The sequence below is a fragment of the Lepus europaeus genome, chromosome 12 (genome assembly GCF_033115175.1).
Source record: "Lepus europaeus isolate LE1 chromosome 12, mLepTim1.pri, whole genome shotgun sequence".
Taxonomy (NCBI): Eukaryota; Metazoa; Chordata; class Mammalia; order Lagomorpha; family Leporidae; genus Lepus; species Lepus europaeus.
This window is the reverse complement of record NC_084838.1, coordinates 75751413-75768646: the sequence shown is the minus strand read 5'-3', so window position 1 is coordinate 75768646 and position 17234 is coordinate 75751413.

Here is a 17234-nt window from a genome sequence, read left to right as displayed (position 1 = left end):
TCTCTGTTTCTGACAAGAGCAAATGCATCCAAGAGCTTCCTCTAAGTGTGAGGAAGCGCAATGACATTAGGTAGGACTCAGGCAGGAACCGTGGGGCAGAAAGGCATAGCAGACTAGGAGAGTGCAGAGAGGAACCCAAACTCAGTGGGGGTGGAGGTTAGACGAAGCGTCTCGGAGGTGGTGACACCTTCCAGCCACCAGGGCAGGGCCCCTACAGCTCCAGAAAACAAAGACACCAACGCCTTTTCTGAGCTCCAGTGCCACCTGATCTTGTCAAACAGATAAGCAGGATACAGGGGATGAAGTGTTTTGTTTGTCACGCTAAGGACATTTGCTTTTATCCTAAAAGTTGTGAAGGGTTTTAGACAAGGCAGTAACCTAACAGACATGTCTTTGAAGACTCAAGCCAGTGCTGTGGCACAGCAGGTTAAGCCACAACCACCTGTGATGCCTGCATCCCATATGGACTCTGGTTCATGTCCCAGCTGTTCCATTCCCATCCAGTTCCCTGCTAGTGGCCTGGGAAAAGCAGCAGAAGGTGGCCCAAGTGTTTGGGTCCCTGCCACCCATGTGGGAGACTCAGATGAAGCTCCTGGCTCCTGGCTTCAGCCTGGCTTAGTCCTGACTGTTGAGGTCATCTGTGGAGTGAACCAGCAGATGGAAGGTCTCTCTCTCTCTCTCTTTCCAACTCTGACTTTCAAATAAATAAATTAATATTTTTTAAAAAATCAAGCTGGCAGGGAGAACAAGGAGATGAGAAAGTTATTTGGTAATGCAACAAGAGAGAATGAGATTCTGGCTGAAGGTCCCTGCCGTGGATAAAGAGCAATAGGTGCAATGAGATAAACTAGTGGGGCAGAATCAATACACCCTGGCGAAGGAAAGAACATGGAGAGCCAGTCAGCTACAGCGAAGCAGCAAGCACAGCACCTGGACTGCAGGGCCGCCGGCCACCTGTAGAGATGTGGCAGACGGCAGCAGGGCCGGAGGGAGTCCGTTCCTGTGTGGGAGGGAGGGAACTTGAGGGCCAGTGTGCAAGTGAAGACCTCCCACTGAATCTACTCAAGCTCACAGAGGGAGACACAAGTTCCGAGCTGGAGAGAAAGCATGAAAAAAAAAAAAAATCCCCGATGTATAAACATTAAATAAAGAGGAGGAAGGACTCCCCATGCAAAGCAGGAGGGTGGTGCTGGTGAGGGACCCGGGTCCCCGTCTTTACAGAGAGTGCAGTCGGGAAGCCACTGTGCTGCTAGGCACACAGACGCTGCCATTAGCCTTGGGAATATGCAAGGCCTGTGAAGAATAGGGTTTGCTGGATACAAGCCACGTGCTCACATCAGACCAACGGCTATTCAACAGCCAGAAGCAGGCTACAGCTTTCCTGAGTGACGAGTACGATTTTATTGTAAAATCTCTGATGTCAAGTCAGGCAGATTAAATGTAGTTGAGGGATGGTATGAACACAGATCTGAATAGCAACTGTTATCCTGCACAGCAAACTGTAAACAGTTTTCCCTAGTGTGCTAACATTTATATGTGTGTTTCAGGTTTTCTTTTTTGGGTGAACACTGCTGTACCACATGAAACTCATTAATAATACACGAATCCTGGGGGCCGGCGCTGTGGCGTAGCAGATAAAGCCACCGCCTGCAGTGCCAGCATCCTATATGGGCATGGGTTCAAGTCCTGGCTGCTCCACTTCTGATCCAGCTCTCTGCCATGGCCTGGGAAAGCAGTAGAAGATGGCCCAAGTCCTTGGGCCTTTGCACCTGTGTTAGAGACCTGGAAGAAGCTCTCCGTTCCTGGCTTCAGATCCGCACAGCTCCAACAGTTGCGGCCATCTGGGGAGTGAACCATAAGATGGAAGACCTCTGTCTCTCTCTGCCTTTGCCTCTTTGTAGCTCTGACTTGCAAATAAATAAAATAAATCTTTAAGAAAAATAATACACAAGTCCAAGCATTTCAACTGTACTGAAGTTTCATTATGTTTCCTGAAAGAGAGGCAGAGCACACACACGAACCAGGGAATGGAAGCCTTGTTTAGAGATGTGCTTTGTAGCTTTCTTTGGACCTCATGGATGGCAATGTGTATCTGTGTATTTATATAATATGCAGTCCCACAGTATCCAAGCACCTGGAAAATCTAATTGGCCTGGGTTTGATTGACTGCGTGCAGGATAATGCCAGAGTCCTCGGTCCGTTCTGCATCTCCTACAGAGAGCTCACTGATATGAAAATGAATACACAGTAAGCGTTTCCACGAGCAGCTGCCACACAGGCGTCTTGTGGTATCTCATCTGCACAGAACAATTGCCCATAAATAAGGAGGTCTCTCCGCCAATCAGGGCTGGGGAAGTAGGCTGCACCCGGGGAGAAATCACAGCAGCAGGTGTTCTGACGATAACCCAGATATGCTATTAGCCAGAGAGCATTTTTCAACCCTTGCTGGGGTCCACCTGCTAGCAAGCTACGCTGCATAGTTAGAAATGGCCATGAAAATGTCAGGAAGAGAAAATTTAAGACTTGTTTCGTTTAGTTTTATTATCATTTAGCAAAATGCTGCTGCCACACTTGGCACCAAAAGTCAATACGAATCCAGCCTATGGAGACAAACTAAGCTGCCCTTCCCAGGAGCTGGGAGAATTTAACTGAGGCATGGATTGGGGAACCCACGCGGAAGTGGATTTACCACGAAGCTAATGAAACCTAAGCTTTTTCAGTTTGTAGTGTGGCCCCTCAAAAGCCCTGCAGTGGCAGTTTGGGGGCTATCGTTTGCATTCTTCATCCTGAAGAGAGATCCAAGGGTGGCATCAACTTTAGGTCTCATCAGATCTGGGTTGGCCCAGTCCTGAGGCAGAGCCCAGGAACTGTCCCCAAGGTCCCCTTCCCCTTCATTCCTTTACTGAAATAACCACCCACTCCTCTCCAAGCTCTCCAAGGTCATGGCTGCCCACCTGGAGGCTACATTTCTCAGCCTCTGGGGAAAGGAGGTGGGCATATGACTAGGACCATTTTGTCAGTGGGAGGTCAGCAGAAGTAGTGTGAGCAAGTGCTAGGTTTTCCCTTTTCTAAGGGTGTGCACTTCGGTTTTCTCCTTCACTCCTGCATGTTAGGATGAACTGGGAGCAGCCACCTTGGATGCAGGGGGAGAGGCTGCGTGCTAATGACAGCAGGTCAGCACAGACCACTTACCTCAGGACTGTTACTCGGGAAAGACACAAGCTTGTGTTTATGCAGTCCCCTGCAGCTCAGCCTGTATTCTACTCTCTCCACAAGCCCCTGGGGTCCAAATGTGCTGCTGAGGCTCGGTGACAAGGAGAGAGGGGAGCGAAGGCCAAAGCAGCACAAGCTGCAGATACAGAGAGACGAGTGGCCAGGGACGGATCGTGGAAAGGAAAGGCTCAGAGATGGACACTGACGGACACAGGACACAGAAGAGTGGGAGCAGGGGGACAGGCCCCCAGAGCACCACCTTTGGTGCCTGTGGCCTGATACTGGGGACTGGGTGTATTGGGCTGTGTCAAGGAGAGGAGTCTATGAGAAAAGGGGTGACAGTCATCAGACTTGTACCTCCTGACCTGCCTGCCACCCCACCCCCCACCCCCCAGCCTCAGCTTGGGCTGCTGAGGAAGTACAGCTGACCCTAAGCCATCACTTGCAGGCCACCCAGGGGTCCTGCACTGTCTTCCCTGCACCTGGCTAACTATCCTAATCACATCCTTTCTCACCTAGAAAGAGTCAGCACTTTGGGAGAGGAAGAAGCCAACATGCAGTGAGGGAGGGGACAGTAAGGGGGAACAAGAGTCACAGAGTGGTGTGTTTAACTGACGCTCTGGATGCCTGCAGCCCCTCTAAGAGTGTCTGGGATCAAGTCCTGCCTCCACTTCCAAACAAGCTCCTTGTTAATGCAATTCCTGGAAGGAAGCAGATACTGGCACAGGTTCCTAGTCTCTGCCACCCACATGGCAGACCCCGCCCTGGATGTTGTGGGCATTTGGGAAGTGAACCAGAAGTTGAAAGATCAATCTCTCTTCTCTGCCTTAAAATAAATGATAATAATAATACAAAAAAGCGAACACTAAGACCAAGCCGCTGGACAAAAATTAATGCAGAGAGAATAATCAGGATAGGATGTGAGTGGATGGGGGAGTAACAGAGCTCACTTGGTCTCAGATGCCCAGAACTGTAGACAGAGTGAGATGACAGCTGTAACCTGCACTTGATTAGTGCTACATGAGATTCTATGGTTTTGCAGTTTGTGAGCAGAGGTCTTTCCATCTTTACTCCCGTGTGAAATGGCCCAGTAGGCACTTTGTATTAGCTTTTCATGACTATGACAAACACCTGAGAGAAGCTCGCTTTAAAAGAGAAAGTGTTTATTCAGCTAAGTTTTTGGAAGTTCAAGTTCAAGTTTGGGAGGGCCCATATTAGTTGAACATCTGCTGAGAGCAATGGATGGCAATGGTAGAGTATTAGAGGGGAAGGGTCACATTGTGATACAGGAGGGAGAGGGAGAGGGAGAGGGAGAGCGAGAGCGAGAGAGAGACAGAGACAGAGAGAGAGAGAGAGAGAGACAGACACTGGGCTCCACTCGGGCTTTGTAATCAGCTGTCTGGAATCATCTTTCGGGGAATACCTCCAGTGACCTGGGCCCTCCCTCTGGCCTGCCGCCTAAACACCATGCTCAGATTAAGTTTCCACCCTCTCAGTAGCATTAGCACATGACGTTAGAGTTTAAACGTCTGCAAGAGCTTCTACTCAAGCCTTAGCACCTCTCTGAGAAAAATGAAACTGATTGAAAGGCACGGCGATGACACAGTCATGGGGTGGGCATGCGGCATAGCAGTAACCATGCCACTCGGGACGCCCATCTGGGGTTCCTGGGTTTGTGTCCTAACTCTGCTCCTGACTCAAGCTTCCTGATAATGTGCACTCTGGGGGTCAGCAGGTGACGGCTCCAGTAGTTGAATCCTTGCTCTCCAGGTGGGAGACTTTCCTTCAGCTCCTGACTCCGGGCTTGGTCTGGCCCAGCTCCAGCTGTTACAGACATCTGAGGCGTGAACCAGCAGTGGGGAGCACTCTGTATCTTTCCATCTCTGCCCCTCTTTCAAATAACTTCATTTTTAAAAAGACAACACAGGAAAACCCATGTTGTATCTCCCCCCAAATTTCTGTTTCTTTCTCAACCTAAATTCACTATCTTCATAACAGAGCTACCAAAGAAAGGGGAATAAAAGCAAAACCAAGTTAATCTTTTGTTATTTTTCGGACGCTGAAGTCAAGTAAGGAAAGCGACGGAGTGTGTCTTTGGCACACGATTTGTGCAGATGAACGCACAGCAGAGTGACACCATGGCGATGCTCGCAGCAGATGCACATTCAGAAGAGTTTGTGTGTATTTAGTCTCGCTGCTGGAAGAGCTGTTAGAACATCACATGCTATTCTGGTCGCCTCCTGTGAATGCCAGTTATCTTGCGGGGAGGGGAAGAGCTTTAATTCCATGTTCCAGGGACGTCGACTTTACAGAGCTGTTCTTCTGGAAATGGAAGATGGGAGCCTTGGTCACAGTTGGCAGGCCACGACGAGCTCACGGCCACTGCACCTCATCTGCTGTGTCCTTGCGACTCCTTGGAGGGAAAAGTGAGTGGATAGAAGAGGCACTCTTTCGGTTCTAGAAAGACAGGCTAGCAAGCCTTCCTGCCTTCTCTCTCACTTCCCTCCCAGGCCCGTCCTCGCCTCCAGTTCCATCAGCCTCTTTCACATCCTGGCTTGTGCTTGGAGGCTCCCTGCCTTTGCATCCGCATCTCCAACTGTTCGTGTCCACTGCCCTGTTAGCCATGAGCAGCCAGATCCTCTGTGATTTGGGATGACCCGACGCTCACTCTCTATTGGCTAGTACTCCCTTGCCCCATACACAGCCTGGGAAGACATCTATGTAGATAATCTGTTCCCAACAGGTATTAAGCACCTAGAACAGGGATCAGCCAACTCTAACCTGTGGGCCAAATCTAACCTGCTGCCTGTCTTTGTAAATGAAGATAAAATCCATCTGGGTGCATGACTATTTATTGGCAATGGCTACCCCGGTTTGTTTACATCCACGGCTGCCCTCATTGCTTCAGTGGCAGAGTTGGGTACATGTGTGCAAACCTCAGTTTTAGAAAATAAGGCTCTCTGACATTTCTGCCTTGTCTTCAGTTTTCTATGAGTACCTTCCTCGCGTCCAGCTCCACCAGTCTCTTTCGTGTCCTTGTTTGTATTTCCTAGTTTGACAAGTTTGCTGACCTTGACCTAAAGGTAAAGGACCCTGCTTAGCCCAGCATCTGGCCCAGTGAAGACATCAGGAAATTCTTATGGAAGGAAGGCTGGAAGCAAGGCAGGCAGGGGAGGACGGGCGGGAAGGAGGCAGAGGAAGATAAAACGAATTGCCCGCGAATCTCATTGTACATAATGAAAGAAGAGTAAGAACAGGGTGGAAATCACAATTCGCTCAGGAGTGGATGCTTCGGACACGAGGCAGGCAGACGTTGGGGGTGTTGGGCGGGATTTGGGATCAAGGGCGTGTTGTTGTTGTTGACTACTGCAGCATAATAAACCACCCCTACACTGAATGGCTTAAGACAACACTCTGATTGTTTCTCATGCTTGTGTTGGCTGGCCGTTCAGACAGGGCTTGGCTGGGCCAGTCTGTAGTGCCCGTGGAGATCACTCGGTGGTGTTCAGCAGGCAAATGGGCCTATTCGGGTTTACTACGGGCCTGATCTCTTGGTGTGAGTGGACACAAGGCTGGGCTCTGCTGCAGCTGTCCAGCTTCAGAGTGGAAAAACTTACTTGGCTGCTCAGGGCTCCCAGAACAAGGGCCCCAGCAAAGCCTGCCAAAGCTGCGTCTCTCTTTTTTTTTTAAAGATTTATTTATTTATTTATTTTTAAAGATTTATTTTATCTATTTGAAAGAAAGAGTTACAAGCTGTACTTTGGAAATTTATATTCATTAAATAAAAGTTTAATAAAAAAAAAAAGAAAAGAAAGAAAGAAAGAGTTACAGAGAGAGGTAGAGACAGAGAGAAAGTTCTTCCATCTGCTGATTCACTGCTCAGATGGCCGCAATGGCCGGAGCTGATCCGATCTGAAGCCAGGAGCTTCTTCTAGGTCTCCCACGCAGATGCAGGGGCCCAAGGACTTGGGCCATCTTCTACTGCTTTCCCAGGCCATAGCAGAGAGCTGGATTGGAAGAGGAGCAGCCGGGACTTGAACTGGCACCCATATGGGATGCTGGTGCTTCAGGCCAGGGCTTCAACCCACTGTGCCACAGTGCCGGCCCCCAAAATTTATTTATTTATTTGAATATTTGAAAAGCAGATTTACAGAGAGGCAGAAGCAGAGAGAGACAGAGAGAGAGGGAGAGAGGAAGGGAGGGAGAGAGAGAAATGTCTTCCATCTTCTGGTTCACTCCCCAAATGGCCACAACAGCCAGAGCCAAGCCCATCTGAAGTCAGGAGCCAGGAGCTTCTTCTGGGTCTCCCATTCTCTACTGCTTTCCCAGGCCACAGCAGAGAGTTGGATTGGAAGTGGAGCAGCCAGGACTCGAGCCAGCACCCATACGGGATGCCGGCACTGCAGGCAGCAGCTTTACCCGCTACACCACAGCGCTGGCCCCCAAAGCTGCGTCTTCTATGTCCTAGCCACAGAGGTCATGTGATAATACTGCCCCTTGTTCTATTGGTTGAAGCAGTCATGAGCCTGCTCAGATTCAAGGCGAGGGGACAAATATCCCCATCTTTGTGGCCGTGACTTAAAAGCAGCCCAATGGGGAAGATAAAGGAGTGGTTGGGGGCAGGTGAGCAACTGTTACCACAATCTTGTGAGAAAGGCGTTTTCATTCGTATTTTATAGCTTAATGTGTATTCAAGATTATACTGCTTATAATGAACCTAGACAAAGTATTTAAGTTAGCAAGTTAAGGAGGGTTTTTTTTTTTTTTTTTTTTTTTTGACAGGCAGAGTGGACAGTGAGAGAGAGAGACAGAGAGAAAGGTCTTCCTTTTGCCGTTGGTTCACCCTCCAATGGCCGCCGCGGCAGCACGCTGTGGCCGGCGCACCGCGCTGATCCGATGGCAGGAGCCAGGTGCTTCTCCTGGTCTCCCATGGGGTGCAGGGCCCAAGCACTTGGGCCATCCTCCACTGCACTCCCTGGCCACAGCAGAGAGCTGGCCTGGAAGAGGGGCAACCGGGACAGGATCCATGCCCCGACCGGGACTAGAACCCGGTGTGCCGGAGCCGCAAGGCGGAGGATTAGTCTAGTGAGCTGTGGCGCCGGCCAAGGAGTTTTTTATTTCAACCCAAGTCTAGCTCCAACTCTGGGGCTTTCTCCATTGTACTGGGATGTCCACCACAGAGAAGTTAAGAGGAGTCAGCCATAGTAGACAGTGCAATGGTGAAGGGTAAGGGGTCAAGGGCATCAGACTGTGGTCTTCGTCTTGAGAGGGAAAAATAAAGTCACCAGGGATGGCAGGCCCCCGAGTGTATTTCAGAGAAGACAACGTCCCAGCATAAGCATGGTCTTGAATCCCCAGTCTGAGAGCCGTCACATCTCTCTCTACCCCAGTTCCTGCTCAGCTCTACAAGACAGGCCCCGCGCAGGGGCGGCATACCTTGGACAGGTGCTGATGGTGATGCTGATGGAGCAGCCTAACCGTTTGCTGGGCAGGAGGTGACCCTTGTGTCTCTGCCTTCAGACGCAGCCTCTCCCATAGGTGAGCTCCAGGGCCCGGGTTCAAACTCACAAGAGGCCACCTCCACTTGATGCTGCCTAGCTGAGACTCAACCTATCAGGACACACAGCACCATTTTCCCAAGGCAGGATTCTGGAGCTCCTGTCTTCCCCAGTTCTCAGAGAAGTGGGTTCTTGCTGACTGCTCACTGCCTCCTGCCATGGTCAGGGAGAGTGCAGGATGGTGGTCTAGCCCAGAGGCTCGGGGCTCTGCTGCCTGGGTTAGGTCCCTGTTAGCCTGTCTTAGTAATTTAACTTCAGGCAAGTCCATCCTTCCTTCCTTCCTATCTTCCTTCCTTCCTTCTTCCTTCCTCACTCCCTCCCTCCTCCATTCCTCCCTTCCTCCCTCCTTTCCCTCTTTCCTTCCTTCCTTCTTTCCCTCCAGATTTACTTATTTGTTTGAAAAGCAAAGTTACAGCAGGAGAAGGAGTTAGAGAGAGAGATCTTCCACATACCGGTTCACTCCCCCAAACAGCTGCCATGACCAGGGCTGGGTCAGAACAAAGCCAGGAGCCAGGAGCTTTATCTGAGTCCCCCACACTGAGTCACCTTCCGCTGCTTTCCCAGGTGCATTAGCAGGGAGCTGGATTGGAAATGGGGCTGCAGACATTTGAATTGGTATCCATATGGGATGCCAGTGCTGTGGACCATGGCCCAACCCACTACCCCACAATGCCGGCCCTCAGGCAAGTTATTTCTTCTCATTGAACTTCCCCTTTCTCAGTTATGAGATGTCAACACTAATAATACCGCCTCTGAGCATTCCTAGAACTCATTTAATATACTGAAGCACTTAGAATAGCACTTTCACATACTAAGCACTCAGTAAGTGTTAACTTTATTGTGACCAATTCATCTCCACATTCTACTAACTTTGCATTTAGACTCTCTTTTGTTATCCCCATCATTATCTTAGCCAGGTCCTACTTACCTATCAGTGTAACTGTAACCATGCCAATACATACTGTGCATGGTGGGCTGCAAGATCTTCACCTTTTACTGTCCTCCTGGCCACTGCACTAAGCATATTTTGAGATGTTATCTGTATTTTTTGCATCACTTCACTAAAGCTAAGGGGACTATGGTTCCTCATTTGACGGATGACCCCAGAGAAGTACTTACTCAAGAGCACACAGTCAAGATAAGGAACCTAGTGATCCTTACTTATTACACTATACTTGATTTTGTAATCATGTCAGACTTCAGTGTTCAACATGTCACCTCCCAGCTTAGCAGTTTAAACAAATAAGTAAACAAGTGAATTAACGACGTAGGGGAGAAGCATGCTAGAAAATGTCAAAGGTTTTTCTATTACAAGCAGGATTTCTTTTCATCTCAAATTTAAATACATGACAATTTCGACACCAAATAATTTTCTAATCAAGTTTTTGGTACTCCTCAGACCAAACCTTCTGTTCTCATAGGCTTTCACCTATTTTAGGTCTCTCATTTGGGCCACTGTCCACTGCTTCCCCAGGCACATTAATGCAGCTGGGTTGGAAATGGAGCAGCAGGGACTCAAATCAGCACCTTTATGGATGCTGGCATTGCAGGTGGCGGCCCAGCCCTCTATGCCACAATGCCAGTCCTTAGGCAAGTTATTTCTTCTCATCGAACTTCCCCTTTCTCAATTGTGAGCATTTTAGGAGAACTTAGTGATATACTGAAGGACTTAGAATAATCCTTATCATATACTGAGCGCTCAGTGGACCACAGTCTGTCCCAATTCTCCAAAACTTTTGTGACATTCATTTAGCTAGAATGACCTTCCCCACCAAATTATATCTGGAGCACAACTCAAAGTCCAGTCTTGCCATGGATCAACCAGACTGTCAATAAACTGTGAAAGGTCTGAGATCTCTCCTCATTCGCAAGTTAACAATTTAGCCAGCCAGTTTCATGGACGCTGGTAGAAGACGTGGAACTCCTGGGTTAGCAGTAGGAAAAGCCAGAGTACCTGCGTTTATGTCAGTTCCCCAATGCCTGATGCCCAAAGGGGAATGCAATGCGGGGCAGGTGACACCAGTGCACACAGTTGGCTATATTACAGGTGGGGAACACAGAGCTTGAGTAATCCAAATATTTTTAAATAGGCAGTAAGCATTTCTCCTTTCTTCTATCTCTCTCTTCCATCACTGTATGCAGACTTGCACTTTGCTTCCTAGGGAACATTATCTCTGTTTTCCAGTGTCGTTCACTAGAGAAGAAATGGAATGGGGTTTTGGCCCAGTGGTTAGGATGCTTGCATCCTGTTTCAGAGTATGAGGGTTCAAGTCCAGGCTCTGCTCCCAGTTCCACCTGGAACAGCAGATTCCACTTGGAAGGCAACAGATGATGACTCAAGTGGATGAGTCCTCTACTCACCTACATGGGAGACCTGGATTGAGTTCCTGGTTTCTGGCTTTGACCTGGCCCAGTCCTGGCTGTTGTGGCTTTGGACGGGAACTCTGTCTTTGCCTGTCAAATGACAATTTTTAAAATGAGAATCCTACAGAGAATGGTATCCAACACTGGTACCCCAGGCTATATTAATACTGCTTTCTCTGGGATCCAAGACAGTATTTCCCTAGCTTAAGCAATGTACAAAGCCCTTCTAAAACAAACAAACAAAAATACATTCTCATAGCTACCTAAAGTTCAAGTAACCACTTATATTTTCATATTATTTAAGTACAAGAAAAGCTAAGCATATTCTCAGTGTGCTCATAGCTCTGATACACTAGAAAAAGGGGAAGGAAACTTTAAGTTAAATTCAAGCCAAACAAAAACATCAACCACTTTCATACTTATAATGTCAAATTACTGCCTAGAAATTATTGTTTGGATAAAACAAAACTGTTGATGTAAGGTATAGTCATAAAATGAAAACTAGTCCACATCTATATTTATCCTATTCTTGATTTTTGATTTCAAAAATGTCAGCATTGGGCTGGCAGTGTTGTACAGTGGGTTAAGCCTGAAATGCTGGTATCACATTTCAGTGCCAGTTCAAGTCCTGGCTGCTCCTCTTCTGCTCTAGCTCCCTGCTACTACAGCAAAGTAGCAGATGGTGGGCCAAGTCCTTGGGCCCCTGGCACCCAGATGGAGACCAAGAAGAAGCACTTGGCTCCTGGCTTTGGCTTGGTCCACACCCTGTCATTGCAACCATTTGAGGAGTGAATCAGCAGATGGAAGATATCTCTCTACATCCCCCCACCCCTGTAACTCTGTCTTTCAAATAAAGTAAATAAATCTTTGGGGGAAAAAACAATGTCAATAATGTCTATTTGCTAAATACTTTACACAAAACTATCAATGGTTTTATTTAGTAATTCAGTTATTTGATTTATATTCAACCTAAATTGAAAAGCAATTTAAATATTCCTTTGTACATTCTAAAAAGTGATACTCAAAGTTTGTTAGGCATAAATGCAGGAAAATAACTGGAGTTTTGTCCTTGCAGATAGATATAAACAATGTTTCTAGTTTGATTACAGATCAGCTTGTCGGCAGAATCCTGTCAATACCAGAAGTCAAATTTGAAGAACAGTTTGATCTTAAGTCCAGGTTTTCAGGTTTTCTTTCCACACCATGTCTGCGCTCTCAGCCTCAGCCACTTAAGCTCCCGAGGAATGTCCACTCACACAGGTGTCATGCGTCCTCTGCAAGTGCCCGGACACCCACCTTACATTTTACCACCAAGGGCAGCAGTCACAGTGAAACGTTGTTGCAAATCTGTCATTTTCATGACTGCAAATGTAGTCTCTATTAGACATCAGGAGAGACAAAAAGATTACGGAAACAGTTCCTCGGTGGCAAGCTGTCACCAGTCAGGACTGTGACGTGAGAACAGGAGCAGATGTGGCATCCTAGGACGAACCCATCCAACACTGGCCACGTTGCCCGGAAGTGCCAGTCCAAGTGTCTGTCTGAGGGGTGGCTTAGCACAGCACTTAGACCTACACAAATGCTGTGATATACAGGGCACATGCAAATCATCATAGTCAGGGGAAAAACATCAACATGTACTTCCTGAGACACTGAGGAACCCCAACAACCGGTTTGCAGCCTGCCAGGGGCTGTGGAGCTGGGCTGAGCTGTCCACAGCGCTAAAGCACCTTGGGCGGCCGTGCTCACCGCCTGCGCTTCCCACGTCTTTGCTTCCTCCCTGGCTCCACCTTAGGCTTCGGCTGCCTTCCCTCTCTTGATGCAACTTTTCTCACTACCAGCCCGCCGACTTCCTTCTCGTCTCTCCCAACGGCTTCCTGCAGCGCCCTCAGCCCCCCACAGCCTGCCCCTGGGGAGGGGCCGAGGTCCCACATGTACCCAGGGGCTTTCCAGCAGCCACCACTGTCTGCTCCGCTCCGTAGAAACATAAGGGATTTGCTCCGAGTTGGTCCTTGGGCTGGGGATCAAGGCCACCACTCTGCTCTCACCACCTGCTTTTATGTTATCCTGTAGGCAGGTCCCTGAAGCTACTGACACCCTGCGAGCACCAGTCCCTGAAAAAACAGCGTGCTGATGGTGGTGGGGTGGGGCACAGCTCCCCCTGACTGACATCAGCCGCATTTAGACATCTTGTTTGCTTATTTTACAACTGTGGCAAATACACATGGCACAACGTACACTACCTGCACCGTTTCGCAGTATCTGGTGCTTTAGGCATAAAGAACACTCGTGGTGTTGTGCCACCATCCCCACCATCTGCTCCACACTCCTTCCCTCTTGGGAAACTGAAACCCTGAAGTCATTAGACAGTCACTTCTTGTCTCTCCTCTCCACAGGCCCTGGAAACCACCATTCCACTTTCCATCCTGCAAATCTGACTGTTCCCATACCTCGTGTAGGTGGAACCATACAGTATTTGTCAGTGGCCTTTCTTCTCTATTTGAGAGGCAGACAGACGGACAGACAGACACACAGACATAGATTAGAGAGCTCCTATCTGCTGGTTCATTTCCCAAGCATCTGCAGTGGCTGGGGCTAGGCCAGGCTGAAGTCAGGAGCTGGGGGTACAATCCAGCTATCCCACGTGAATGGTAGAGACCCAATCGCTTGGGCCACCACCTGCTGCCTCCCCAGGGCACCTATTAGCAGGAAGCTGGAGTCAGAGTGGAGCTCAGATTTGTACCCAGGTAGTCCGATTTGGGATGCAGGTGTTTTAACCAGCGTCTTAATCACTCTGCCAAACACCTGGCCCTGGCCCTCCCACTTTTGTCATAAATATAACTCATTCATACACAAACACCCAGAACCTTGGAAATAGACTTGAGGGCTGGGCACAAAGGCCCTTCCTGCTCCACCTTCCCCCACATGGCTTTGCCTCCTCTGCCATCCTGGCTGCCACCATGCCCCTGTCAATAAGCTGAAGTGCTGACTCCATTGCTTTTGGGTTCCCAGGCTGAGAGGGATTCCATCACACCTTAAAGAAAGAACTGCTGGGGCCTGCACTGTGGCATAGCAGGCTAAGCCTCTGCCTGCGGTGCCGGCATCCATATGGGTTCCGGTTTGAGTCCCGGATGTTCACTTCCAATCCAGCTCCCTGCTAATGGCCTGCAAAGGCAGTAGAAGATGGCCTAAGCGCTTGGGCCCCTGCACCCACAGGGAGGCCTGGATGAAGCTCCTGGCTCCCAGCTCCAGATCAGCCCAGCTCCAAGAGTTGCGACCATTTGTGATAGCGGACTGCTCTGTCTCTCCCTCTCTTTGCCTGTAATTCTGCCTCTCAAATAAATAAAGCAATCTTTTTTTTTTTAAACAATTGCTTTGATTTATGAAATGATTAGCTGTGGTTCTTATCCTTTTGGGGTTTGGAAAAAGGGTTTTGTGGGGTCTGATAAAGGCTGGGTACCCTCTCCTGGAAAAATGCAGAGGCACACACTTTTGCACATAGTTCCAGGGTTTTCTAAGCCCTGACTGTATTGGGCTTCCCTCACAAGCAGCCCCTGAGCCGAGGATGTGGGTTAAGTAGTTAACTTTGCAGGCAGTCGTGGGGAGAAGCATGAGGACATCAGGCAGGGAAGGGAAGCAGCCCACTGACGGGCACGTGGGTGGGCAGCACTGTGGACAACCACGTGGGACCCCCTGAGACTCAGTGAGGAACAGACTGGGGATCTGCTGCCAGGGCTGAAGAAGCAGGGTGCCTATCCATCATGCTTGCCTTCACTGGCTGAGGCTTGCGGTGTTACGGCTCTGGCTGCTCTGCCCTCCGGCAAGCAAGCTCCTAGCCTGGGAACACCCTCAGGCAGAAGAGACAGCGTTGTCAGGTATATAGGAAATGCCTGTCCCAGCTGTAGGTAGCCCCTGATTGGGCTCGGGGGACGCGTCCGCTGCAGACCCCCGGGAACTCAGCCCTGCACCCACGCTGGGAGCCTGCAGACCGGGTTCTCCATCAGCCCTTCCAGTCATCATTGCCGCTTGTTCCGTTTGGCAGAGAACAGACTGCCTGTACAGTCGGCCTCATTCTCTGAGCAGAGGTACATGGGAGCCCACAGCAGGGATCCTTCTGACACGGCAGCAGCCCGCAGAGCTGCATCTGTGGGCTTGCTCCACACCCTGGTGACCCCGGACAACCTTTCTGGCAGCAGCGAGCAGCAGGGCCTGGCCCAGGGGCTCCTGTGCTTAACTTCATGATCTATGAGGACGAAGCCCATGCTGAATATTAACATAAAGTTAAATAGAAACTGCATCCCAGCCACCTCAGGTTGGATTCTGTTTTTCATTTGTCTACATTATAATTAAAACCCCTAGAGGAGACAATTTCATTAAGCAACAAACCAGCAACCATATGGTAACTTATTGATGAGGTCCAAGTTTTTAAATGTTTTTCAAAAGGTAGAGTCACAGTGAGCGATAGAGGGAGAGAGAGAGAGGTCTTCCATCTACTAGTTCACTACCCAAATGGCCGCAACAGCCACGGCTGGGCCAGGCTGAAGCCAGGAGCCAGGAGCTTCCTCTGGGTCTCCTACATGGGTGCAGGGACCCAAGCACTTGGGCCATCTTCTGCTGCTTTCCCAGGTTCATTAGTAGAGAGCTGGACTGGAAGTGGAGCAGCCGAGACTCTGATGCCCATATGGAATGCCGGCACTGCAGGTGGCGGCTTTACCTGCTACGCCACAGCGCCAGCCCCAAGATGCAACTTTTAAAATAATCCCAAGCATGAGTGTCAGGAATGTGGGGCATGGCTCTCCTGACTGTCACATGGTGGTGGGGGTGAGGTGGACAGAGAAGGAACAATCAGACAGTAACTAGGATCTTGGGTTCTACTGAGGGCTGAATTATGTCCCTACAAAAAAAGACAGGACCTGTGGACATGACCTTATTTGGAAACTGAGTCTTAAAGATGATTGAGTCAAGATGAGGTCATTAGGATGGGCCTTAATCCAGTGAGGCTGTATATTTCTAAAAAGAAAATTCAGACACTGAGACAGGCACAGGCCGAGTGAGAAGACACAGGGAGAAGACCGCCACCTGCAAGCTGAGGTGTGCCTGAGGACAGGCTCCACTTCACTGCCCGCAGAAGGAGCCGGCCCCCCTCACCCCTCGATCCTGGACTCCCAGCATCCAGAGCTGTGAGACAATACGTTCCCGCTTGTGGTGGTGCTTGCTTTCGGCAGTCCTAGGAAACTAATTCAGGACTTAATAAGAAAATGGCTAAGTACAAGTTTGGGAAGAGGGATGGGCGATGAGAGAGGATAAAGAACATACTTACGTTAAGGAATAGGGCAGGAGGTGGTGTTGCAAGTCTAAGCCATCACAGGGATTCGATGCCAGCAGTGCAGGCAGTGGCTTTACCCGCTAAGCCACAGCACCGGCCCCTTCATATACATTTTTAAAATTACATTGAATTTTCAAATAAAGACAATAGTAGCCTAAGGATGTCACATCACATGGTGCAATTACCTACAGCATAAAAATACAAACTCCTCCAAAAGAGGATGCACAAAGACCCTGTCTCACTTCTGTCCCTCCTGGGTGATCTCCCATTCTCTTTTAGCTAAGTTACATTGCGCTTGATGGCCTTCAGCTTAAACATTGAGAACAAAGGTTAACTACTTTTAGAATTTCCAATGTTAGTATAAGAATTTAAGATGGGGGGCCGGCGCTGTGGCATAGTGGGTAAAGCTGCCACCTGCAAGGCTGGCATCCTATATGGATGCTGGTTTGAGTCCCAGTTGTTCCTTTTCTAATCCAGCTCTCTGCTGTGGCCTGGGATAGCAGTAGAAGATGACCCAAGTCCTTGGGCCCCTGTACCCATGTGGGAGACCTGGAAGAAGCTTCTGGCTTCTGGCTTCGGATTGGCACAGCTCCACCCATTGTGGCCATCTGGGGAGTGAAGCAGCAGATGGAAGACCTCTCTGTCTCTACCTCTCTCTGTAACTCTGTCTTTCAAATAAATAAAATAAATCTATAAAAAACTATCTTGGTTAGTATATACTGTGTTGCAAACATGTCCATGTGAAAGCGTGGAAGGAACTGTCACATATGCCA